At 40.4% G+C, this 26889-nt stretch overlaps 1 long non-coding RNA gene across 5 annotated transcripts in view; it reads right to left on the bottom strand.

The window, feature by feature from the left end:
* Positions 1–23086, bottom strand: part of LOC309340182 — a 53418-nt gene extending 30332 nt beyond the window's left edge. For 2 of the 5 annotated variants that reach the window (XR_014155829.1, XR_014155830.1), the window contains exons 1-3: positions 22961–23086; positions 19167–19294; positions 17544–17621 (exon numbers count right to left, since the gene is read on the bottom strand). This is a non-coding gene — a long non-coding RNA (uncharacterized lncRNA). Of the gene's footprint in view, positions 1–15306; positions 16022–16549; positions 16669–17543; positions 17622–19166; positions 19295–22960 lie in introns of those variants that run through there. The other 3 variants (XR_014155831.1, XR_014155828.1, XR_014155832.1) reach the window with 3 other exon arrangements.
* Positions 23087–26889: the final 3803 nt, after the last annotated feature.

Genomic DNA, 26889 nt, shown 5'->3' with positions numbered 1-26889 from the left:
CTGGGAGGCTTACAGCATATATAAAAACACAAGAAACATCAAACACCAAAAAGCAGAATATCCTATACAAGCAACGAACAAGCCAATAAACCAATAGAAACCAGTAATAATAATAACAACAACAATAACAACAATAAACAGTTTACAGTTATACCCAAATTAAAATAACTACCAACCCCAACTAAACATTTAACCAACGCCAACGCAACAAAAACAAAACAGATGAGATGGTTAGACTGTGAAAATTAACGAACAGAATGAAGAAAAATTTCTTGAAGAATGGAAATATTTCATGGAATATTTGCAAAAAAAACCCCCCACCTATGGCTATGCTATTAAAATATTATGGTTATGTTAAAACATATGCAGGATTTGAAGTATAATCACTGATAATTAACACATATAATTGGTAAAATATAAGTAGCATAGGAGCTTTATAAGGTAAGAAAAGAACATCATGGAAGGATGGATGGGAAGTCAACGAATATGAGAGATTTATTCTGAGGGTTGTTTAAAAGAATTTGTAAAATTTGAAAAGTTAAGAAAAAGGTTATATTTAAAAAGTAAAATACGATAGCAAGACAAATAATGTAGAATTGGCAGAAACCAAACTGTGGCAGAAAAGTGATTATAGTGATGATTATGATGATGATGATGATGATGATGATGATGATGATGATGATTATAATTATAATTATTTATTATTTATACCCCACCCAGCCACTCTGGGCGGCTTCAAACAAAATATTAAAATACCGTAATACAAGTCAGAACAGAAACAGCATTCTTACACCCCTATGTGTCAGGCCCTTAACACAGTACAGTGGTACCTCAGGTTAAGTACTTAATTCGTTCCGGAGGTCCGTACTTAACCTGAAACTGTTCTTAACCTGAAGCACCACTTTAGCTAATGGGGTATCCCGCTGCTGCCACACCGCTGGAACCCGATTTCCGTTCTCATCCTGAAGCAAAGTTCTTAACCTGAAGCACTATTTATGGGTTAGCGAAGTCTGTAACCTGAAGCATATGCAACCTGAAGCGTATGTAACCTGAGGTACCACTGTATCTGCCACTGGGTGAAGTGCTTAAAATCTATGGCATTATCAGTGAAATGCTCTTGCTTTCTTATATAGAGCCCTGTTGTAAAAACTGCAAGGGGGGGGGGGGAATCATTACCAGCTGACTTTGTAGATGCTATCAAGCTAGCTCAATATATAACTAATAACTTACTCAAGAAAAATGCCTGTAAACTAGACGTAAAGGATTATTTGATAAAGTTGCTTAGCTAAGTTACTATGAATACATCAGAGACTAACATGGTCTTTTTTTAGATATGTCCCCAATGGAATATGTTATGAATTATTTGCTGATTTGTAATCACAAGCACATATGTAGAATAAGTCGTTTGGATGGCACACAAAAGGAGAAAAATGTATAAGCTATTAACTTAAGTGTCATCTATTCAAAGTCAAAAATGAAAAACAGGCTTAGATGGCATTAGTCTTAAATAAGAACCTTATTAAATGCAAGAAGCTCCAAGCAAATTTCATAGAAGAGTACATAACATGGCCAACCACCATTGCTTAGAAATCCAATAATTTTTTTCTAAACCTCAAGGTATTTCACATAACCCCCCCACCCCACAAGTATGAATGCTCAGATTGTGTACACGATAAGAAACATTTAGGCATCTGTTATGTGTTCTTCGACTGAGATGATGATAAATGGATAATTTGCATATGAATGTAGGGAATGAAAACAATTCATGGCCATAATGTGCACCATGCCTTCAGTGCTCTAATCAGGCCAGAGAAGAATGCTTGGGTTTTCTTCGTTTACCAAACGTGATTTAGAAACTGTCATTTGAATTTAAGCAAACTGTAGATTCTTGGAACTGGTATAAGATTAAGCCAAATTTTGTTAACCATAAATGCAGATTCCATATTTTGGAAATGCAATCCTTTGCCTGTAGGTATCTCCCATCTCTTCAGAGTGATTCTCAGTTTTCCCCCAAACAACATTCCTGCTTGGGTTTTCTTTCCTTGAGAGAATCAAAGGACAGTAGATGACTGTGTCCCCTCCCACGGTTTCCACTAACTGATATTCAGAAACATACTGCCTCCAACAGCAAATGCAGAACATAACCACCATGGTTAGTAGCTCCTGACAGCTTTATCCTCAGGAATTTCTCTAATCTTCTTTTAAAGCCGTCCATGTTGGTGGTCAACACTATAACTTTTGGGAACGAATTCCATAGTTTAACATGTTGGGGAGGAACTACTGTAGAGTGGAACCTTTTCTATGGGCCTAGGCTTCTCCCATGATGTGTGATTTACATCCCAAGGGGGAGCAGCCTATGAACATAGAACAGGCTCACCTCAACAGAGGCTCCTCCATAATGCATGGACAGCAGGGAGGCAGTGTTGATGGAGATGAAATGGTGGGGTCAGGGCCAGATAATGTGGCCCTAGTCTCCTGCTCACACCATTGATAATTGAGTAGGGAATGATTAAACAAGGGGGGGGGAGAGAGAGAGAAATGAGAGAGGAGTATTTCTAGCTGGAATAAGCTGAAATTGAGAATTTGCTTCTGTTGAATTCTGGCAAACTGGGATGGAGCCAAGGGGCATGGAGGATGAGAAACAAGTTGCTCCCTAGGAAATTGATGTAGGCTGTGCTGTCTGCACATATATGAATGCCTGTTGACCTCCACATATGCTGGGTTTGTAAATAAAGTAAATATCGCAAAGATGTTGTAAGTCTTTACTGCTCTAATCCCAAGGAAGGTAAAAGCTGTCATGCTGCTTCTGGAACTTCTCACCATTTGGGGAAGTGGGGAGTGCATGATAGTATATCAGCAATATTTTGTGGTAAGCAGCATGAAGACTGTGATCTTTGTGGTTCTGTTTTCAGATTTATGTGTTTATATGATGCAGCCATCTTGCTGAAGCTGATCAGGTCTGGAACTGCTCAGTTGCTGGACAGGAGACCGAGTGGGAACTGCATATATTTTAAGGTTACCAGATTTTTTTCAAATAATCCAGGGACACTTTAAAAAAAAAGAGAGAAAAAAGTTATTTTTAAAAAGTTATTTAAAATAAATAAATAAGAAGTAATATCTTCTCTTCCATGGTCTCCTCTGTCGCGTGGCCTTCCTCTGGGCCCTGGCCTGCTCTCTTGGATTGCTAGCTGCCGTGGAGTAGGCTTGGGTCGGGCCTGGGCTTGGCCACATATCCTTGCCCTCCTGGTGCTCTCCTACCTCTCGTCTTCAGCGGCAGCGTGGCAAGGTCAGGGCTCCCCTCTTTTTTCTCCTTCCTCTTTCTCTCTCTTCCTTCTCCTTCTCCTCTCCTCCTTCTCCCTGTGTTGGCTCCAGGGTTTTCCTGGCCCTGGAGTGCCACTGGGCAGTTGGCCGGGTGGCCAGGCGCTCTTGCTCCTGGCTCGATTTGTGTTGCGGTTTCAGCAGTTCCCCCAGTTGACGCACCAGGTGTCCCCGGTTCCCCTCAGCAGCAGCAGTGGCAATGGCAGTCTCAGCAGCCCAGAGCCAGCCTGGCAGTGCAGTTGGCTCTGGCTGGCTTCAGGAGCTGCTCGCTGCCATGGTGCCCACCATTTTGCCTCACTGGAAGTCTCCATATGATGTGTCTTGTACCATTGATCAATCACGCAACATTCATTCCCTACTAATAAATCTACAACACTTAAAATATAAATCTGGGGACATTAAATGAAATCCGGGGAAATTCCGGGGACAGATTTTGTCCGGGGACAGATTTGTAAATCCGGGGAATGTCCCTGGGAAACGGGGATGTCTGGCAACCATAATATTTCTTGCTATGGAAGAAAGGTGAGACACGGAAAGATAGTGCTGGAGTGGATTTGGATTAGGCAGAGCTGTCCCTCTGCTCAGCACTGCCTGGCTGTGCCACTGAGTGTGCCAGGCTCCACTGGGAGAGAGGATCCCTTGCCATGGGAGCTCCCCTGGCCCAAAGCACAGGCCAGCAGAAGCTACCATCAGTGTTTTCTCTGTTAGAGGTGGTTGGCTGAAACCACCAAATGGGGTGTTTTGGCTGCAGAGCTGAGCCAACCAAGGATCTTCTGGTTCCCAAGCCAATTCAGCTACTGGCAGGTTGTGGTGAAGACTTGATCCAGGCTTGTTTGCTGCACCAGCGTGAAGCTGGAACAAGAAACATGAGCAATTTTCTTGCCTCCTCCCCACTTCCGATGTGGTGCTCACATAAGCCCCACTGCTGCCCAAGAATTGTGCCCTAGGATTTTAAAATCATTTGAGATTTTAAAATAATATTAAACTTTAAATGCTAAGATAAAATAAAACATTTGCTCCCAAAAAAGTATGCAGGCAATATCTCAGCACTCATGGTTAAAAAACAACAACAGTATGATATAAAAGAACACTTCAACTGAGCTGCAAAATGAAAATGTACCCAGATCGCTGTCTTGCCCTGCCTGTTCAGAAGTAAAGACCTGTAACAGATGACCAAAAAGATGGTCAAACTTTATTTGCAAGGATTTTGGGAATATATGTATATTCAGTTTCTCATCCTTAACCTACTAGGTCATACTTAGCTGTCAGTAGATTGTAGCTCTTTCTTTTTTAAGAGGAGACATATTTGGTTTAGCATGAACACATTGCAGAGAAGCTAAATATTCCAGGGAAGAAGTTGACAAAGATTAACCTTTAGTATTCTCTGAAGCTTCCTTTTCAAAAACTGATTCATATATGATTTCTCCTCTCCATGATGTTCCAGGCTGTTTGATTTAGTAACTGCATTGCCACTTGTTGGTTGAGAAAGAGAAGAAATGAATGGGATGGGCTCTGACGTCTTCAAGGACTACATATGGTGGTGCTTTCACCATAAATGAAGTCATCCCAATGGGGAAAAGTGTTCCTGCTCAACCTGCTCTCTCAAGCACACTCTAAGATGCCTATGTCAATTCAACATGTGCAGATAAATAGTTACTCAAGAATAGTTTTTAAGGGTCTAAAGCAACCTTCCTCTACCTGGTGCCCTCCAAATATTTTGGACTACAACTCCAGGAACATAGGAAGCTGTCTTATGCTCAATCAGACCTTTGGCCTACCGAGCTCAATATTGTCCACATTGACTGCCAGCAGCTCTCCAGAGTTTCAGGCAGGAAATCTTTTCCAGTTCTGGATCCATCTTCACATAAAGCAGATGCTGTACCACTGAGCTACAGTACTTCCCTTAGTCCCACCATCCCTGACCATTGGTCATGCTGGCTGGGGCTGATGTGGATTATAGTCCAAACATCTGGAGGACACCAGGTTCAGGACAGCTGATTTAAATATTATTGAGGGAAACATAATCCTAGAAAGCTCTATAGACTTTTTCACTATCACGGCTCTATGAAGAAAGGAGCGATTGGGATAGTGTACAATCTCAGGATGGAAAAATCCTGGCTAATGTACCACACACACATCTGGAAGTTGCTGCCTTTGACAGATATGGACCTTGTTCCAGCATCAATATGTGTTCAAGGATTTGCTTGACTTGCATTACTCATAATTATTAAAAACACTGCTAATTTAACAGTTAAAACAAAACACCTGAGGATTCATATTCTGACAACTATGAATAACCTCCTCAAGTGAGTTCTTTTACAGGGTCTTTTTGGGGGGGGGTTCCTCTCTCTATTGTCTTCACATAGATTTGCCTTCCTCCACCAGCTGCAAGCCTCTGCTTTCCTCCAATAAAAGCCTTATGTCTCCAACATTTTGAAGGGCACACACCATTAGTCAAAGTTGCACTTGTTCTACAGATGTTGAGAGAACGAGGGGACTTGAGAGTCAGGTATGTTTGTAACTTGTTGAAACCAAGACAGTGAGAGAAAATGGACTAGCCTTCACTATGGATGCAAATATTGGGAAGCTATTCACTATGAGGGAGATTTGCCTTACAGAATGCAAATGTGAACATTATTGTTATTAATAGTGGTATTTTAGTAGGATAGAAATCTTACTATATCTTCATATATTTTAAAAAAGGAATGGCTTCACAGGTTCCGTTCCAGTTGTGATGCAATGAATACATTAGGAAGAGAATCAAATTCTAGAAGGGAGAGATGAGAGAACCTCCCTTGTTTTGATTATGAGCATTCAGGAAAGTGCTTTCCATTTCTGTTTGGTTCTGCTGGCTCATCTATTCTCCTCATCATATCGGCCTCCAGAAATTTTAATGCCTAGGCCTAGTTATGGTGGAAAGCCACTAGGGAATTCAATCTCCCACTCCCACAATAAAGTACATGTGATTGAGGGATGACTTCGGTTTTGGTCTGATAACATGTTTGCAAGTAATCATAGAGAGAATTGACCCAAATGGAGACGTTTCTCATGAAACAAAATGCTCATTGTTGATTATCTGTTTGTATAATTAATAGAAATCTGTGTGAATTTCAGTGAAAGGGCTAATGTTACAGAACTTCTGTGTAGGTGTCTTCAAAGCTTTGTAGTTCATGTAAGCCCTTTTTCTCCGTCAGTGTACAAGTTGTGGAGAGAGAGAGTCTGTGATGGTAGCAGGTTGTATAGCAGGGGTGGTGAACCAAATGCAGCTCACCAAGCATCTCTATCTGGCCCTCAAGATTCCCCCCACATCACACCCACTTCCCAGCAATGCTCTGCCTCCCCAGGTCATGCTCTCAGCAGTCCTGCTTCACATCCTCAAGTGTTTTTGCTTGACTGGGACATGCCCCTGAACTCTGGCCATGCCCTTTGCTTGCCTAGATGGAGAACAAAAGAGTTGTGGGTAGAAACTAGCCTACTGCACAAAGGTAAAATTTACCTCACATCTGCCTCTGGCCCATCCTACTACTTGGATTTGGGGAAACAGGACAGAACCATTTTCAGGTCAGGAGAACAGCCACCTCCACATTACTTTAGCAGTGGGTGTTGTCTAAACAAGTAACTGGGGAAGGTTTGGATTGAGCTGCAGTGCTAGTTCTATACTGAACATTTCTCCTGCATTTTTTCGATCCTCCTCCATCACTTGAAGAGAAGAGTTTGCATCAAAGGGGAGTACATACTCAATCCTTTTGAGAGACACACCCTACAGTTTCACATGGGAGCCTTTCTGAGCCCTGTCTGGAAATGAACCTGGGACCTTTGTCATGTGCTCTAACTAGTAATGTGCCAAAATTTGCCCTCAAATTTCTCAAAAGCTTCCTCCCCCTGTGAAAGAGGCTTCCACTTTTAAAAAAAATGCTCAGAGCATTGTAGAATTTCTTTAGAATTCCAGTGGGTGCAGAGTTTACCATCACAAGGTAGCCAAGGGCGGCATAAGCATACTTCTTTCCAGTAAACACATTTGCAGCACTCTGCAGCCTCCTTGGCTTTCTGATCTGAAAACATCCCATAGACAATCTTAAGTCATGAAGTCTTCCCCTGGTTTTAATGGGAATGCATGCACCTGGGGAGGCTGCAGAGTGTACACCATGGGAAAGATGATTTATAGAAAGAAAAAACTCCACTAGAACTCCGCTAAATCACATCAAAAGTAAGATCAGTGCATGAAGAAACCTGCACCTCACCTATGAGAATTTCACACATTTTTCCTCTCCCCTTTGATAGTTTTCAAATGTAATTTCTTTTCTTATTAATTGATAGGGAATGCTTTTTCAAAATGCTGGATATATGTTTTAGCACCACATTAGTATAGAACACACCTTAAACAAGTCATTACTGCTGTTTATTAATCAAGGAAACACTCGAATGAACAAACCACTGCAGGGAATATTCTTGCTTAACTGAAAGCAACTGTGATGTCATTCCTTGACATTGTAAATCCATGATGTCATTGATCCCCCCACATTTTTTGTGCTTGCCCTATTCCCTTAGCATTTGCTGAACGAAGCAGTTGGTGTAGCCTCCAACATGAATCCCAGTGCTGAAGACTGATTTATACCAGAACCCCATGCACAGGCAGTGTTGTGCTTTCTCTCCAGAATTTTGTCACATCCTGTTTTGCATACCTTATATAAATGTATTTTCCACACAGGGAGGATATGGTTTGTTTTGATCATCATCTGAACAGCAGAGCCAAGCCAACTGAAGAAAAACAGATTGAATGTCTTTGTCCACTGTGTTTGATTGATTAGGCATATCTGTACATAAGTAAATTCAAACATGAAGTACTCTGAGAAGTAGATTTTTAGATTCAAGGTCCTTTGCCTGTCTGAGAAATTTGAAAATAAATTTTAAACAAAATTTCACAGTCCAGGTCTGATTCTACTGAAGTCTGAAAATGGGACTTATTTTAACTATCTCAACAGTTTCTAGCCCAAGATAGGACAAAGGAATGCAGTTTCAGATATGTCAGTGAAACATTTTCCAACACCTTTTTAGCAGTCTGAAATTCATTTTCTTGCTTTGTTGACATTGTATGTCATTTAGCAAAATTGCATCCAGAAAAAGAGGATTTTTCATAACAGCATTTTCCATTAGGAAAAATATTTATTGAAGATTTCCTTTCCCAGCTCTTGCCATGATTTTGTCACAGACTTGCAAGAAACAGTGCAGTGAAAACAGTAGTTGTCTGGGAAATGAACTGACACAGTTCCATTTTCTTTCCAGAGTCCCTTTCTTAGGAAAAGTAATTACTGGAGGTTTTCTCCAGTGTACCATTTATGCTAAGCCCCGCCTGCAAAATCCGAATCTATTATGTTAGGGCTGCACTCAGACAGCACTTTATTCCATTTTCCAGACGTTTCCTTGCCTGATAATTTCCACATTTTATATAATCTCTAAGAGAATGTAAACACTACTTATGGAAAAATAGCAGAATCTAGCAGAAGTTTAGCACCCATTCCTGTGTTATTTGCTTCCAAAAAGAAATCTATTTGCAACCCAGTTAACCCAGACAATCACAGAGGTTTTGCATTGTAATTTCATGTGATAAAATTGGGAGCAGTATTCTGGCATGCAGATTGTTCCTGCCATTTAAAAAGTTAGTGTTACATGGCATTATATCAGTCCAAAAACCACAGTTCCATAAAATACCAGGTAAAGCAGGTAAATGCAATGTAAATGGAAGTTAAAAGCCAGGATAAAAATTCTAGCATTATGACTGGGAAAACTAACACAATAATCCCCACATCTGAAAATACTCTAGGTCTTCTCCTAATTTGAGGACCAATTCTTATGATTCACATTCTGACATTCAAACTTATTCTACTAGTTGGTATCTAGTAGTAAGGATGAGGTCAAATTGTTTATCTCTTTGTCTCTGAACAGGTAACATAAAAATAGAGTATTGTTATGGCTGCTGGTTGACTGTTCCTTTGTTTAGGAATTCATAACCTAGAATGGATGGCCAATATTTTCTTAGTGGGAGTTGATAGAAGATACTTGGTTATCTCGCTACCTTGCTACCTACCATTTATTGATTAGATCAATGAAGGTACTGTTGGACTGTGCACACCACTTCAGCCTTCATATGTTGAGTGGGAAGGTCCGAGGTGGATTGTAAGCCCATCCAGCTGAATGTGCTTGCAGTTTTCTGTGACTGTGAAGCCTGATCGCAGAGAGTTTGGGGGCTCTCTGTTTCAGATATTTCCATATCCGTTATGCTCCACTGCATTTTTATCTGGAAGGGTATAATAACATAACCTCATTTCTGGGTTTGTTTGTTTTTCCCCAATCAAGTCAAAAGGCAATATTTGGTGTGGAATGAAGAAAATTACTTCTTGCTCATGCCTATTAATTGATAGAGTATTTTAAATGTAACACGAGCCAAGCCAAATAAGTCAGAAACGTAAAACCGCCTAGCCAAAGTCCTATGATATTCAGTATATAAAGTATTACTAAATGGAAATTTGAGGCCTATTAGTGCAACCAAAATCTGAACACCTGTCAAATTAGCTTTCATAGTTATATTTAATGTAGCATTCTGGAAGACTGTTCCGTAATCCTGTTAAAATTTAGTTGAAGTTATTCCAGTCCTTCTGTCTAATAAAAGGTACTTGTTTAGCCCAGAAAACTGACATGTGTTCAGATTTCAGTTGTGTGGGGGGGGGGCAGAATGACCTCAGAACAGGGACAGATGAATCTGATAATTGGTGTCTTTCACTTTCTCCCTTTTTTATTTTACATACAACCTGACTCTTTTCTGTGTCCTTCACGATGTTATACCTGTGATTACCAAGAAGACGAGAGAGAAAAACCCATAATGGTGGTGGCAGCATATGCCTTTCATTACCCCATTCTAAGATGCTGCAACTACACTTGAGCAAATCAAGTTCCATTGAACCCAGTAACTCATGTGTGTGCAAAATGTATGGGTTGTTGGGTATGTATATCACTTGTGTGCATGCCATTTAATATTAAAACAAATGTGCACCAATCAGGCAGGGAAGGAGATGACTAGCCAGGAGTGTAGGGCAGGTATGGATGATCTCATTTCCACGCCATGCTTCAGTGATACTCAAGTGTTATATTTGGGCAAGCTATATACCTGGCTGAAGGAGGCTGTGGATTGCAGCCTTGTTGCATAATTGACAATAGTAATTGTGATCCTATGACTTGCATTCTCTCCTACATGATGTCAGTTAAGGCTTTACAGATGGTAAATAATGAGAGGCCTCAAGCAATAGGGAGAAAATGAATGGTGTAATCAGAAATTGATGCCTCCTTGTGGAACTTGATGAGATGCAGGTTTTAAGCTTCAGTCAATATTGCTGTCATGCTGTTTGGAGGCAGCTGTAATTGATTAATCTGTATCAAAATGTCACATGATCAGCAAGTGGCTCTGATCTAATTGAAACAAAATATTTTTTCCCCATTAGGAACTTAAAAGAGAATCATTTAATGAAAATAGCCAAGAGCACTGATCTACTCAACTTTCCATATGTTCCACCTACGGCTTAGCATTCCAAAAATAAATTAACTGAACACAGTCAAACATTTTTCTAAAATGGTGGAAATCAAACTAGAATCAAATAGAATCACAAGGGTAATTTGATAGAGGTATCAGATATTGCTTCATGTACTGCCTAGCACCATGTCCGTATGATTTTTTTTCTGTACTGGTGCATCAACCTTTGTACTTTTTGGTTGCATGTATGAGTTTTGGTTAGGGACATGGGTGGTGCTGTGGGTAAAACCTCAGTGCCTAGGACTTGCTGATCGTAAGGTCGGCGGTTCGAATCCCCACTGCACCAGAAGAACATCTACGGATCAAAAGGACATACATTGCAGAAATCCTTGGCCAGACTGTCCCTGTAAGGGGCTCATTCTGCTTGTCCCACCACTTTCCGCTGGGAAAATCCCATCTTTAAAGCTGAATTGCAGCAGACATCAATCGGGTTTTCTATAGGAAGAGTTAGTTTTCCTGGGGAAAGCAGTGTGGTAAATGGAAAACTGCTCTAAGAAGCATGGGACAAGCTGAAAGCAGCTGGGACCTGTTCTTTCTAGTGCATCTGAATGGGACACATCTGTAGGCAGCCTAAGGAAAAACCACCTACCTTGGGCCTGCCCATAAAAAGCAAGTCTAGAGTGAGAGACCAAGGTGATGTCTGCTGCTTCTAGGAACTCTTCTCATGAAACTTTTGTGGGTGAGCTGAAAGTTTGTTGGACCCTGGGTGAGAAGCCAGAGGCTGAGAGGGAGGGTGTATCAGTCAGAAGGAAAATGAATCAATATTGATTTACAATTATATTAGTAACTTTGTATTAATGTAACACTTTTATCTGTAACACTGTATTTTGTAATATTTTCTTTAAGTTGTCTGTTGTTGCTTCAGTTTTCTGCACACTGCTTAGAGATATTTCAAATGCATTTAGCAGTGTGGAAATCAAACAATCACTCAATAAATTCAATGTTTTGCTTTTTCACATTGAACTGAATGGAACATGCTTTTGTTTGCAGATGTGCCAATTGGCTTGATAAGGTTGGTGGTGCCTGCCTTACACCATGCCTGAGCAAAACATCTCCCTCCAGAGCCACAAGGTTACATACATGTTTCTGAAAGATAGAACACACAGCTGCAGATGTGGGATGCCTTGTCTTGGAAGTTTTTCAGTGAAAAGGTAAAGGACCCCTGGACTATTAAGTCCAGTCAAAGGCAACTATGGGATGCGGCGCTCATCTTGCTTCAGGTCGAGGGAGCCGGCATTTGTCTTCAGACAGCTTTCTGGGTCATGTGGCCAGCATGACTAAACTGCTTCTGGTGCCATGGGACACTGTGACAATTGTCAGAGGGTGTGGAAACTCTGTTTACCTTCCCACCGCAGTGGTACCTATTTTTTTTTTTTAATATATATAATAATTTTTTTTATTATTTTCCAATTTTAAAATAAAACAGCAACAACATACAAACATCGACAAAAACAAACAAACACACAAAATATTATTTCTTAACCTCATTTTCATAACCCTCCTTTCTCAGACTTCCCCATACCTCACCCTTTTTGCATCCTTGTTTTACAATTTTTCAACAACCCTTTTTACTAATTAAATTAAAACTTATTATCCTTCTCGATTTCACCTTAAATCATCAAACAGTTTCAGCTGTAATTCTGCATCTTCCTTCCCCTTGACATTTTAGCACTCATCAATTTTATAACAGTCCTTAAGATATACTTTAAACTTCTTCCAGTCTTCCTCCACCGTCTCCTTCTCTTGGTCACGGATTCTGCCGGTCATTTCTGCCAGTCCCATAAAGTCAATCACCTTCGTCTGCCATTCTTCCAGTGTGGGTAGTTCTTGTGTCTTCCAATACTTTGCTAGAAGAATCCTTGCTGCTGTAGTGGCGTACATAAAAAAAATCTTGTCCTTCCTTAGCACCAATTGACCGACCATGCCCAAGAGAAACGCCTCTGGTTTCTTGTGAAAGGTATATTTAAGTACCTTCTTAATTTCATTATAAATCATTTCCCAAAAGGCTTTAATCTTTGGGCAGGTCCACCAAAGGTGAAAGAAGGTACCTTCAGTCTCATTACATTTCCAACATTTATTATTGGGCAGATGGTAAATCTTCGCAAGCTTGACTGGGGTCATGTACCACCTATAAATCATTTTCATAATATTTTCTCTTAAGGCATTACATGCCGTGAATTTAATACCGGTGGTCCATAACTGTTCCCAGTCAGCAAACATAATGTCATGACCAATGTCCTGTGCCCATTTAATCATGGCTGATTTAACTGTCTCATCTATTGTATTCCACTTCAGCAACAAATTATACATTCTTGATAAATTCTTAGTACTGGGTTCTAACAACTCTGTTTCTAGTTTCGATTTCTCCACCTGGAAGCCAATTTTCCTGTCTTGTTTAAAAGTCTCCATTATTTGATAATAATGGAGCCAGTCTCGTACCTTGGACTTTATTTTCTCAAAACTCTGTAGTTTAAATTCACCACTTTCTTGTTCTAAAATTTCAGAATATTTTGGCCATTTAGATTCTATGTTAAGTTTCTTCACCTCCTTAGCCTCCATAGGTGATAACCACCTAGGAGTTTTATTTTCCAACAAATCCTTGTATCGAATCCAAACATTATATAATGCTTTCCTAACAATATGGTTTTTGAAACCCTTATGAACTTTAACCTTGTCATACCATATATATGCATGCCAACCAAACCTATTGTCAAATCCTTCCAAGTCCAGAGTGTCTACATTCTCAAGAAGTAGCCAATCTTTCAACCAGCAGAAAGCTGCCGATTCATAGTACAGTCTTAAGTCCGGCAGGGCAAACCCCCCTCTTTCTTTTACATCAGTAATTATCTTAAATTTTATTCTGGGCTTTTTGCCCTGCCAGATAAATTTAGATATATCTTTCTGCCACTTCTTGAAGCAATCTAGTTTATCCACAATTTGTAGTGTCTGAAACAAAAATAACATTCTAGGCAATACATTCATTTAGATCACTGCAGTGGTACCTATTAATCTACTTGCGCTGGTATGCTTTTGAACTGCTAGGTTTGCAGAACGGGAGCTCACCCCATTGCATGGATTCGAACCACCAACCTTCTGATTGGCAAGCCCAAGAGGCTCAGTGGTTTAGAGCACAGTGCCGCCTACATCCCTAGGTTTTTAAGGAGTAAAGCAATGGGTGGGGAAACAGGAAAGCATCTCTCCGCTGCTGCTTTTCCTCTTCCAATCACCCCTCCCAACACTGCTTTTCAGAAAAGGCATGTACTGTTCAGTTGTCCCTTGCACATATTCATGTGTAATGTGCAAGTTGAGCCCTTAATACTTGTACTCCTTTTGGCAAATGGGATGAACTTGATTGTTTGCATCAGGAAATAAAGCTTTCTGAAATCTCCTCCTTGGCAACCTTTCATCCTGGACTTTGCAATATAGTTCTCTGGAAGAGAGTGATGGGCTATCATGTTTGCCAAAAGCTCAACTATTTCCAGCATGCCAGAGAATGGAGATTTTCCATTCTTGGACAATATCTCACTTTCTAGGGTGTGGTATAAATGTGGGGGGGGGGATGAAAAGCCATAAATGACGCTGTAGTTTCCACAAGTGAAGTTAAATCTAAGAATAAATGTGCCTAGTGTAGCAAAGCAGACTTCCCAGAAGATGTTACATCAGTAGGACACAAAGGACTCCAGAGCAGCCTCACTAAAATCAATATGACTGCAAAGCAAGTAATTTGAGGGGAATGACAACATTCTTAATGCTTTTCTTTTGTAGATATTAGTTGTGCACCTAATAGAATTTTGATCACATTACAGAGAACATTAGAGGGAAATGAAAGAATAGCTTAATGCATTCTGTTTGGGTAGCCACTGCTATGGCAACAATCCCATTATGGATGAACAAAAACTGGTGCATTAGCCATAGAAGCAAAAAGGAAATTGGTGCCTGTTTCAGCCACCAAAAACAGCTATCACTTCATGTGTTGAATTTTCACATAAAAGCTAGTAAATTCAGCATTCATTTAACAAAAATAAATACATCATTTTTCAAGCATGTATAAATAAGATACAAACCAATTGTTGTTTCCGGACCCCTCTCTCTCATTGGCATGTTCACCTATGTAGTCAGACTGGAACTATCACATGTTCCATCCTCTGTATTTTACCTTGTGCTGGAGTGCTGATCTCTGTCATGAAGTACTCTTTAAGCCCCAAATTTTGACACACAATACCCAATTTTCAGACATTTCCAGTAGATGTGATGTCATATGCCACATGTGTACTGATTCTAAGCTTTCTAGGTCATTTAAAAGTTTCCAATTAAATTATATACTATAAACCAAAACAGAAAAGAGGAATCTAACATACAAATTCTTATGGTTGGTTCATAGTCAGATGAGACTAACATAAGGGGACCAGTAACAAAAAGTATTATTGTGATGCCCAGATTTCATGCATTGGTAGAGTTAAAGAGTTATGCACAGCTTTTGTAGTGGTGTAAGTAATAAAGTCCCATCATATGGCATAAAGATGTTCCAGGTTTGCCAATCCATCTGAGACTTCCCAAGTATGCATTATTATTTTCTGAAAATGCCAAACATTTTTGTACCACAGTGATAGTTGTAAACTTTGCAATGTTTTCCACTTTTGCACAAGAGAAATGCTAGCTGCTGCAAACAGCAAGCTAAAAGTTCTTTTGAATGTATAGTCATTTGCTTCCTTGCCCCATAGATTTACAAATGATAGCTGTGGATTCATCTAAATTGTAATCTTGATAATCTTTAAAAAATTGTGGTGTGCTTTGGACCAAAATATGTGCACAGTCCCATCATAAATGAAAGTACAGTATGTTCCCCATGCCTCATAAGCTTTGTAGTTCATGTTATAAAAGACCTTAATTATTATGGAATACTGTTCTTGACTCCTGGCTTTGAGCATGAGGTGTACATATGTCTTGTTTCAGACTTCTCTGGCAACCATCTTGGTCAATCCAAAGATCTTTATCAAGAATATTGATGTTGAAAGTCCCTGTTCTTGATTGAGCTTGAAGAGAGCTGTGGGTGTCCTGGCCACCAATGGATCAACACAGATCACCAGACTAGAAGTCTCCAGAGAAGACACCACTACACATCTAAGGGGAGGACAAAGTAGTTTAAAAAGCTCTCAGAAAGATTGCTTTTGCAGATGGACTGAATGGGTCCAAAAATGTTTGAGCTGTATATTAATGGCACTTCATTGTAAACCATTGTAATGGTCCTCCTTGCTAGCACCCAGGGAAAAGGAACCCATTATGCCCAAGGTGGGTTTCATGTTTTGATTCATACCAAACAAATGATGATCTGTAGCCAATGTTTGTTCTTGGCTAACAGGCTGTGGTTTGTTTTACTCAAACAAATCTACTTTCTGGTTATATCACTAAGCCAGGGATTGTGTATTGTTTCTCCTGTGCACTAGCAGGGAGGGGGAAAGTGGCAGAGATCAGAAAAGTCCCTGGCAAGCCATTTGCTATAGTGACTGCAAAGTCAGTGCTTCCTTGCTTAAGAATCTCCATGCAAAGAGCTCTTCTCAAGCTTGAGGTCCCAGCATCCAGCCAGCATCCAGTCTCATGATTCCCATCCATCCATCCATCTGCCCATTTGTCTATTAATTTCTAAACTACATCTTTTAAGTTTTGAAACTGAAGTCAGTTCCTTCCTGATTTCTCAGAATCTCCTTTAGTGGCTCTGGGTTGAAACATGACTGAACTATGTAAAGTTCTGCTCATACTCAGCAGAGGGTCTACAGAGCAAAACAAAACCCAGAGCCATTTCTGCACTTAGAGAGTCTATTTGGACTACACTGGCATATACCTTAATAGATGCATAGGTTTCACTGGAACTAAATGCCATTTCAGCACACATAGAAAAGATGACTTGACATATGCCGGATATCACTCAATTAATCATGACGTGAACTTCATGTAACTAAAAAATGATGAGACAAAAGGCCTTTTGTCTCATCTCAAAGCAACGCAAACAAATATAGCAGATGTGAATGCCTGCCTCAAACTTAAACATCAGACAAGAACTTCACCCTACCTAAGACTTCAGGCATCAGGCTTTTCCTTCATCAGCTGTATTGTTCGTTCCACATTATTTTAAGCTTGTCGTATTTAGGGCTGGCTCTTTCTGATATGATCTTATTCCTTGGGGCAGCCTATGTCAACATGCAAACAGGAAGGCAAAGCCCAGGGTTTCTGAGATATGATGTGGGTGATCTTTCTCTTCATGTTTTGACATATCCATGTGGAAATCCTGAAAGGGGCCAGGTGTGCATTGCTTTTACTTTGATCTGCTACAAATGTGTGTGTGTGTGCATGTGCCATGGTCTGCAGAAGCCTGAATTCTGCATTGCCACACCCACGTACCTGTCTCCACAGCAGATGGGGAGTTAGAGCATCACTGTGGCATCAGCTCATGTGATGTACTCTTTATTATCAAACTGTTAACACTGGAAAGAAATGAAGATTCACTGGAAGTGGGGATTCTGAACGTGTTTTAAGATAGCAACCTCATAATAATAATCAAACCCATTTATTGCTAAAGGAAATTGCCCATTGTAGCTTCATCCTAAAGATAATGGTATAATTTGAGCTCTGAAAATTCTGAATTTACCTGCTCCTTCCTTCTTGGATTAATGGGCAGTCTGGATCTTAGTTATCCACTGGTGTTTGCTCTGATGCAGACCTAATGCTGCATCATATCACAGCATATCCAGAAAAACAGCATATCCAAGAACAATTTAAAACAATACTTACTGATTTACGTAAGATAAAAATGCATCTTTAAAAAAGAACTTAAATGTGAATTTCTATGCAGATTTTTAAAAACAAAAACCCAATGCATAAACAGGATGGAACGGGCTGATTTGTGGACCCATACAAAATGGCCTAGCCTTGTTATAGATTGATTCAGCCATTCCTGTGGCATTCTTTATAGAGTTTATCAGCAACCAAAGAATGATCTCAGCCATGCAAAGCTTATTGTTGAAACAGAAATGGAGAAAGATACGGTATAGTATGAGAATTGTGAGGAATACACATCTAAAGCATCTTGATATTATTATAACATTCCATCACTCTTATTCTTTTCATATTTCTGTTTGTCTGTCAACTCAACAGTCTCCCTCAGGGGGGGAAAAACAGCTGGGGGTCTGACATATATTTGGAATGTATTTTGTTTTAAAGAAAAGTGAACCAACTTTAACACTCATGCGTTCAGTAGCCCCGTTAGAAGCACCTCTCCTGGGAGAACTTGGGTTACATGCATGTTCAGCCCACAGTGCTATCTGATTATTCCCAGCTGCTAGATTTGTGTCAGACGATTTCTAAACACTGGGTAGTCCATTTGGCCTTACAGTAGGCTTTAAGTATTCAGATTCCTATATGACAGAAATTAAACAGATCTGGTCTCAAGACTATTGTTAATAACACTTAGCCAATAAATCTGATATCGAGCTGTGTAATTCTTTTCAAAGACAACGCCACTGAACTCTTTACCTTTCTGGTGCAGATGACAAAATGATACCAGATTAAAAGCAATTTTACATTAAAAATACACGTCCCAAGCAACCAAAACATTTGAAAAAGGCATTTCATACATAAGACTAAGTGTATCTACTGCTATGGGAGGTATATCTTCATGTATATGCCACTCATTCTTTAGATGCTAAATCTAGAACATATCTAGCACAGGGTGGTTCCAGATGACCAGTTTACTGAGCATTCATCTTGATTTGTTTCCAGGTAGATACGACAATGCTGGCTATTTAAGGAGAATTTATTTGTATTTGTTTATGGGGAGGTTAGATGACGGTCATATATGCACTATACATACATATGAATTCACATTAAACAATCATGGTCCCAACCCCAACCCCCAAGAATCCTGGGAACAGTAGTTTATTAAGGGTTCTGAAAGTTGGTAGGAGACCCCTGTTCCCCTCACAGAGCTACAGTTCCAAGAGTTCCCTGGATTGATCGGTAAACCACTCTGGGAATTTGAGGTCTGAGAGGGGAACAATGGTTTCCTCACAACACAGGAAGCTGCCTTATACTGAGACCATAGGACCATCTAGTTCAGTATTGGTGACATGGATTGGTAGCAGCTCTCCATATGTATATCAACCAATTGCATCTTCATGGATAGATTACATGAACATTCTCCATGAGAATGTTGCGTGACCATGGGAAATGCACACAAGGACCGGTAGTTATGCATATTAACCACTCCACTTACATTATGCTTAGCTTATAAATATGGAGAGAAGTGATGGAAGAGGTAGGTAAGAATGAATCTATCTGAGATGGATACTAAGTATTAAACATGTCAAGTTGGAAGCAATCACAGTTGGCTCCACCATACTCCTAAAATGAACAAAAAGAAACATTTTTATTTATACATAAATTAATCTAGTTTGGTAAAATCATTCTCTTTCATTTATTTTCCTCATACTAGTTTTAGTCTTAAATCTAAAGAAAAAGCACTAGTCCCCCAATTATTTCATCCTTGTTAATGCAAACTGTGGCAAACTTTGAAGCAAAGTGTGTGTGTGTGTGTGTGTGTGTGTGTGTGTGTGTGTGTGTGTAGTGTAGATTTGAGCAATGACACTTGCAAGACTATTTAAAAAATGGCACCTTTGGAAGTGGAAATGGTAGTCATATATTGGAGATACTGACATATAGTTTTCGAAAGGCCATTCCTTCTGAAGTAAGTATGAAAGAAATGGAAAACTTATGGTTCAAAGCAACATCCCCAAAAGAACAATGAAACCCTGCAAGGCCCAAAATTGGGAAACAATGTGGAAATTATGACTGTTTTATGAACTTTTATAGTAACTGGAATCTTTCAGGTATGTCTGAAAGATTTTACTGGGTGTTTTTTATTGGGGAACAAATGAGAGAAATATAACTACAATGTATAGGTGTCTATATGAATCCGTTTTGTTTCCACCATTTTGCTTTGCAAAATTCCCAGTAACCACGTCAGAAATCATATGCATAAACTACCGTGAGCTCAAGACAGGGAAAGTGAGCTAGCACTGACATCTTATTGACATTACTGAGTCTGAACTATTTTAAATGGATAAAAGAAAAAAGTAAGTTGCACTTGTTTAAATGGGTCTAAATATCTCTGGATTAGAAGCTACCCTAGTAATCCGTCAGAGCCCATAGATTTGTGATGTGGATTACAGCAACTAGGTGCACATAGAATAATCTGACTTCAGAACTGTGTGGATATATTTTTAATCCCCCCAACCAGGAGCCACACATGGTATGTACTCATACCAGCACTACACACTATGTTTTTAGTGAAGATACACACTAAAGATGTAAAAGGATGAGTCAGTCCTCCTCCATTTTAAAATAAGGAATATGGGAATCCCAGAGCTCTTACAGAGCATGAATATGTGAATGGCCAAACTAGAAAATGAAACTTCAATTGTGTATGTATAATGTTAACAGTTGCCTTTCTTTCTTTTAAAAATGCAAGTAGAATCTGCTGGGGGATCATTATCATGAATGCTAGAAGTGGGGAAGGAGTTTTAACCCTTCCCTTCCCTTATGCTGCCCCTTTAAAAGGAATTCCCTTTTGTTGCTAAACTAGAATATCCTTGCAATGAAAAGGCCATCTTAAGAAGGAGTTAGCTTTGCAAGGACCACAGCAGGAGAGGAGAGTGTTAAATCCCCCCCCAAAAAACACTTACTGTGATCTCTACAATTACCCCCGCACCCAAAGCTGAAATCATTTGCATCTTGCACACATTAAGTGCAAATTTGCATTAAACTTCCTACTTCATTTGGCCCTCTGATACTTTTAAGTAAAAACATCAGTGATTGAACCTGGATATTTATGCAATCCAACCAAATGGCCATTGCTTGACTGATGGGAGCCTCCTCAACAAAAGACAATGGACCAAGTAAAAATGCTTTGGGATTTATACATGCCTCATACACTCTTTGTATGAGGCATGTATCTGTGTATCTGAAGAAGTGTGCATGCACACGAAAGCTCATACCAAGAACTAACTTAGTTGGTCTTTAAGGTGCTACTGGAAGGAATTTTTTTATTTTGTTTTGACTATGGCAGACCATCACGGCTACCTATCTGTAACTCATACACTCTTTGTTGCCCATGTCCAAATTACAGAGTATGATGGCCTAGAAATCCAAAACCAAAGGATATACTCAAACGTGTTTTTCTTGCAATGAGCTTTGTTTTAATAAATACTTACTTTCGACCTGATTCAGTTCATGGTTTGCACCATTCTTCAATAAGCATATCAAATTGGTTGTTTTTGTTTTTATTTTGGTCTTGGTCTGCTTGAATATAAATGTTACTTTAGGAGGCATTTTGGATGCTTGTTTGCAGCTAATATGCATACCATGCACTAGTTATGTCATAGCGAGAGTATGATATAAAACCGTGTGAGACCTCCTCTTGTCTATGCAAGCTAGCTGAAGTTGGTAGCTACTCAGCTTTGCAAAGCAAAGTGGCAGCACAGCTGAGCAAACACAGCAGAGAAGTGATGAAATAATCAGAAGTTGGACAAAACTATTTGTGTTGATAGGCAAAGGGGAGGGAACCCATAAGGGGGTAAGACTCCTATTGCAGGAAAGTCTGATTCTTAAACATATCTGTTAGCCAAATGTTTCCTACAATCTGGAACAACTTTTGCTCCCCAACGCGTTCCCTTTGGCTTCTCCGAATGGTGACTCAGAGTTTGTGAAAGAATAAAATGCAGCATCTGCTGAGGTTGCAGCCTTGGAAACTGTGGCACCTATTAAGGCACTGTAATGAAAGTGGAGTGCATCAAAACTGTGGATAAAATAAAATTGGAAGCTGATATGTTTAGACAAAGGGCCGGAAGCAGATCTTGAAGGAGAGTAGAGAAAGCTCAGAGCACTTCAAACAAGGATATAGAAAAGTTGGGGAACCTCAGGATTGCGGCCTCCAGCCCTCTCTGTTTGGCCCTCGGGAGTTTCCACAAGCCATGCCCAACACAGTTCTTGCTTTATGCCACAAGTGTTCTTGTCTGGCTGCAATATGCCCTAGACCCTGATAATGCCTTTAGGTTGACTGGAGGGAGAATAGAGAAGGATAAAGGGTAAAAGGGACCCCTGACCATTAGGTCCAGTCGCAGATGACTCTGGGGTTGCAGCACTCATCTCACTTTACTGGCCGAGGGAGCCGGTGTACAGCTTCCGGATCATGTGGCCAGCATGACTAAGCCACTTCTGGCGAACCAGAGCAGCGCATGGAAACACAGTTTACCTTCCTGCCGGAGCACTACCTATTTATCTACTTGCACTTTGATGTGCTTTCGAACTGCTAGGTTGGCAGGAGCAGGGACCGAGCAACGGGAGCTCACCCCGTCGCGGGGATTCGAACTGCCAACCTTCTGATCAGCAAGTCCTAGGCTCTGTGGTTTAACCCACAGAGCCACCCGTGTCCCTGAGAAGAATATTATTATTATTATTATTATTATTATTATTATTATTATTAATGTCACTTTCCAGGAAAACTCTCACCTGCTATATTCCTGGGGAAATTATTTCCCTGGCCACAACTAGGCTGTGCACAAAGAGGACACAAAAAGTGTTCAACTAAATTTGGATCCCGAAACTTAAGAACAGCCATTTGTACTTGGGGTACTTCATGGCAAAATTGTGCTATGACACTTAGAGGGAGGGAGGGAGGGAGGGAGGGAGGGAGGGAGGGAGGGAGGGAAGGGAGGGAGGGAGGGAAGGAAGGAAGGAAGGAAGGAAGGAAGGAAGGAAGGAAGGAAGGAAGGAAGGAAGGAAGGAGAGACTTGCTGCACCATTCAGACCCCAAATCTTGCCGTCACAGGACCACAGGAAGCTGCCTTATACTGAATCTGACCTCTGGCCCATCTAGCTCAGTACTGTCTGCACAGACTGGCAGCAGCTCTCAAGGGTTTCAGTTGGGAACCCTAACTAGAAATGGCAGAGTTGACCCTGGAACATTCTGCAGGCAAAGCAGATGCTCTTCTGCTGAACCAGCCTTCTCACCTGCTTTCACGTTGGTATTTGAAGCTGGTCACTCCAGCCTGCTGAAGAGGGTTACTGGTGCCAGTTAAGTCGCTTTCTTTGGCAGGGAGCAAAGTCTAGCATCTCTGTTCCAGTAGCCAGATAAAGGGATGCTGGCACAATATAAAATGTTTACACAGCAATCGCTAAGGTAGAAGCGTAGCTTTAGACTGGCTTGCACGCAGTTCCATGAGATGGCAAGGCTTTATCATTGGTCATTATCTTGTTACATTTGTATGTGGGACCATGCCATGGGGTTTAGATTATATGAAGAGCAAAACAGCTTCTGCTATGTATAGAAACCGAAGGTTCCCCCCCCCCTTAAAGAGTTTAGTTCACTCCATATGCTTGAGCACAAAGAGCACAATTCAGCCAAAGGTAAGCACTGATTTCCATGAGAGACATAAACACACCTGGAAACGTTCACTTGGACAATCTAAAAATATAACGTGCCGTGATAAATATTTAGCTTTCAAGCTGATTCAGTTCACAGTTTGGACACTTCTCCAATGAGCACATCAGATGTAGTTAATAAAACAATAGCCAGTACTTTTTCTTTCTTTCTTTCTTTTCTTTTCTTTTTGGTCTATTTCTATATAATCTAATAGGCAAGTTTCGAAGGTTGTCCCTATGTAATTAATTCCTTCGCCTTTCTTTTTTAAGTGTGTGTGGATTTACAATCAATATATACATAATGCATGTGCAGCCACATTTGCATAAGTAAGCAATTTAGTTTAAACTTTATTGTTTTTAATAGATTGGCGGGAGGGCTTCCCACTCAACATGTGCTCCCAGTAGTCGTTCTGAAATCCATTGTCTTCACAGTTCATGGCTATGGCTGAAGCTTTAAATTGAACCATTATGGGATGAATGGAGAAGAAAAGAAAACTGAATGGAGATCCTTTCCACACTTTTTTTTGGGGGGGGGGAGGACTACATGAAAGACAGATTACGGTAATGTATTCCCCGGGGAGGAATTTTGCTTGATTAGGTGTGTGGTGGCCTCTAGTGGTTCATCTTTGTAGAGAAACTCAATACAGCTACTGTCAGCTGGCCTGAGAATTTTAAAATATAATGAACAAGATCAACAGTAAAATCCTATGTACCCTGAAGTAGGCTTTGTGGAACTCAGGGGGACTTATTCTAAGTAAACATGCATAGCATGTGGCTTCAAGGGTAGCAGAAGAGTCGGGATGTAAGAAGACATCATTTCCTATTCTGCCTTCTATTTGTTGCAAGCTGCAGCGTTTCTGTTCCACTGCCATTCATCTTCTGCCGAAATTTGCATTATTCGTCTCACTGCTGTGGCAAGGCTACACAACTTATGTAACTGAAATATACTCGGAGTCGAGTGTGGATTTCATGCTCTTTATTCAGCTCATAGTAGCGAGGAATGAAAGTTCCCCCCAAATATCTGCTTTATATACATTATTTACACAATGGGCCACACATGATTGGCTAATTCCAGGATTCTCCTGTAGGTCAATCAGGTTGCGGATTCACTTCCACCTGGAGCTGGATTGGGTGGCTCCTGAAGACCAATCAGACTGCTGCATTCTGGATCCTATTGTTCTAGGACCAATCCGACTGCTGCATTTTGGATCCTATTCAACTCAGTACATAACAGTAACTTACTCCCAAGCAGGTGGGAAGTACTCAGTGACGTATTATTTGTGGACTGAAAGCAACTGCAATAGTGAATACGGATCGCATTCGCTGGCTTAAGAACAAAATAATATAAGAAGAGCCTTTGGGATCAGGGCAATGACCTATCTAGCCCAGCATCCTGTTCTCAAAGTGGCCAACCAGATGCCTGTGGGAAACCAGCAAGCAGGACCAGAGCACAAGAGCTCTCTCCCTTCCTGTGGTTTCCAGAAACTGGTATTCAGAAGCATTACTGCCTCCAGCTGTGAAGGAAAAGCACAGTAGCCTTCAACAGCTCCTCCCTCTATGGAGTTTCATCCTGGACATGGGATGAATAAGCAAACAATAGGAATTCCCACTCCTATTTCTGTTTTCATAGGAATTCGCCAACATCCCTACAGGCTAGACAACCACCACTATGCTTTTCTGAAACTGGAACCAAGAATTGTCAGAAAGACTGCCAAAAAGTTTCATTGCTAGGATGTACAAGTTTGGCGAAATATTTATAGCATTCCTTTGAAAACCATCAGTAGCACTTTCATAACATGATGGCGATCTTAGAAGTGGCATTGAGATTTTGAAGTGCAGAAATCGGAGCTGAAACTGGAGGTTCCTCTTTAAGGTGAAACCTTGGTTGGAATGTAGAGGTACTCTGAGGATCAATCTTTGTTTTCAGAAGAATAAAATCACTTCACTTTCAGAGTATGTAAGAAACGCTATCCGAATGGAGGAAACAAAAGCATCCAGAGGCACAATACTTCAGAGATAGCCTACACTCTTCCCCATATTCCTCCTGCTTATGAAAAAAGCAAGTGGAAGGGAAATTGAACACTGTTTGTTTTTTTAAACAACAACAGCAGCAGCAGCAGCAGCAACAGCAACAGCAACAGCAACAACAGCTACTTGTCCCTGGCTCTTGCCTTTCATGCCTGCTTGTCAGTAGAATTTGGTCCATTAGATTAGTCCATTAGAATGGGTCACTTTCTCCAATCCTGCATCTCATGACAGCACAAATTACTGGGTATCTAAGGAAAGTGGGACTTAGGACATCCCTTGAGTGAAGTCAGTAAGATGGCAGGACTCTTATGCTCAGAAGTGACCCACAACAATGAGAAATCCCAGAGACAAAAGTGCTCAGATGTAAATGAAACATCATAAGAAGCACACTCTAAATTAAAGAAATTGTTTTAGTTCTATATAAAACCATTCAGCTTAAAGTATTTTCAACATGCTTATAAATCCTAGTTTGAAATTAATGATGCAAAAATAAAGTGTCCAGACAAGTGAGTGGGAAAAATGTTTCTGCTCCAAGGTCCAACGTCTAATTAAAAATTACTCCATTAAGTTATATTTAGAAGCATATTAAAAACTGTTTCTGGCATCTTTGAATGGAAATTTCATTACTTTCAATATAATGATCTTAGACAAAAAAAGCAATGCTTACACAAAAGAGTTGAAGGGTGTATGTAGTTACACTGAAAAACTGCATTGCATATGTACATATAACTGTTAACAGTTCCTGCTACAACAGTATACTTTCCAACTTTTTTAAAAACAACTTTTCATGTCAGAAAAATGCATGAATAATTTAAGGTAAACTATGCTTCCAAGTGTCATGACAGTGTGTTAAAAATGTATGCTTTATTTAGATAAAATGAAATTCTTAATGTTATCTAAATTGGAAGTTATTGGGTGATATCCAACTAACTCATATTTAGAGTAGACTCATGGAGACCCAATGCACTTAAGGCACTTAAGTCTATTGATTTCAGTGGGTCTATGTGGAAAATGCTGGGATGCGGGTGGTGCTGTGGTCTAAACCACAGAGCCTAGGGCTTGCCAATCAGAAGGTCGGCGGTTCGAATCCCCATGATGGGGTAAACTCCCGTTGCTTGGTCCCTGCTCCTGCCAACCTAGCAGTTTGAAAGCACATCAAAGTGCAAGTAGATAAATAAGTACCACTCTGGCGGGAAGCTAAACGGCGTTTCCGTGTGTTGCTCTGGTTTGCCAGAAGCAGCTTAGTCATGCTGGCCACATGACCTGGAAGCTGTACGCCGGCTCCCTTGGCCAGTAAAGCGAGATGAGCTCTGCAACCCCAGAGTCATCCGCGACTGGACCTAACGGTCAGGGGTCCCTTTACCTTTTATGTGTAAAATGACAAACCGAAGGATTTCACCCAGCATTTTCTTTCCATAGTTGTTTGACCAAATCATCAAATGATGTATTATCCTACATATTAGCCCCCCAAATGGTGCTACCTTAGAAAA

This window comes from Podarcis erhardii (genome assembly GCF_964252035.2).
Source record: "Podarcis erhardii genome assembly, chromosome: 4".
Classification (NCBI taxonomy): domain Eukaryota; kingdom Metazoa; phylum Chordata; class Lepidosauria; order Squamata; family Lacertidae; genus Podarcis; species Podarcis erhardii.
This window is presented reverse-complemented; position numbering and strand designations above follow the sequence as displayed.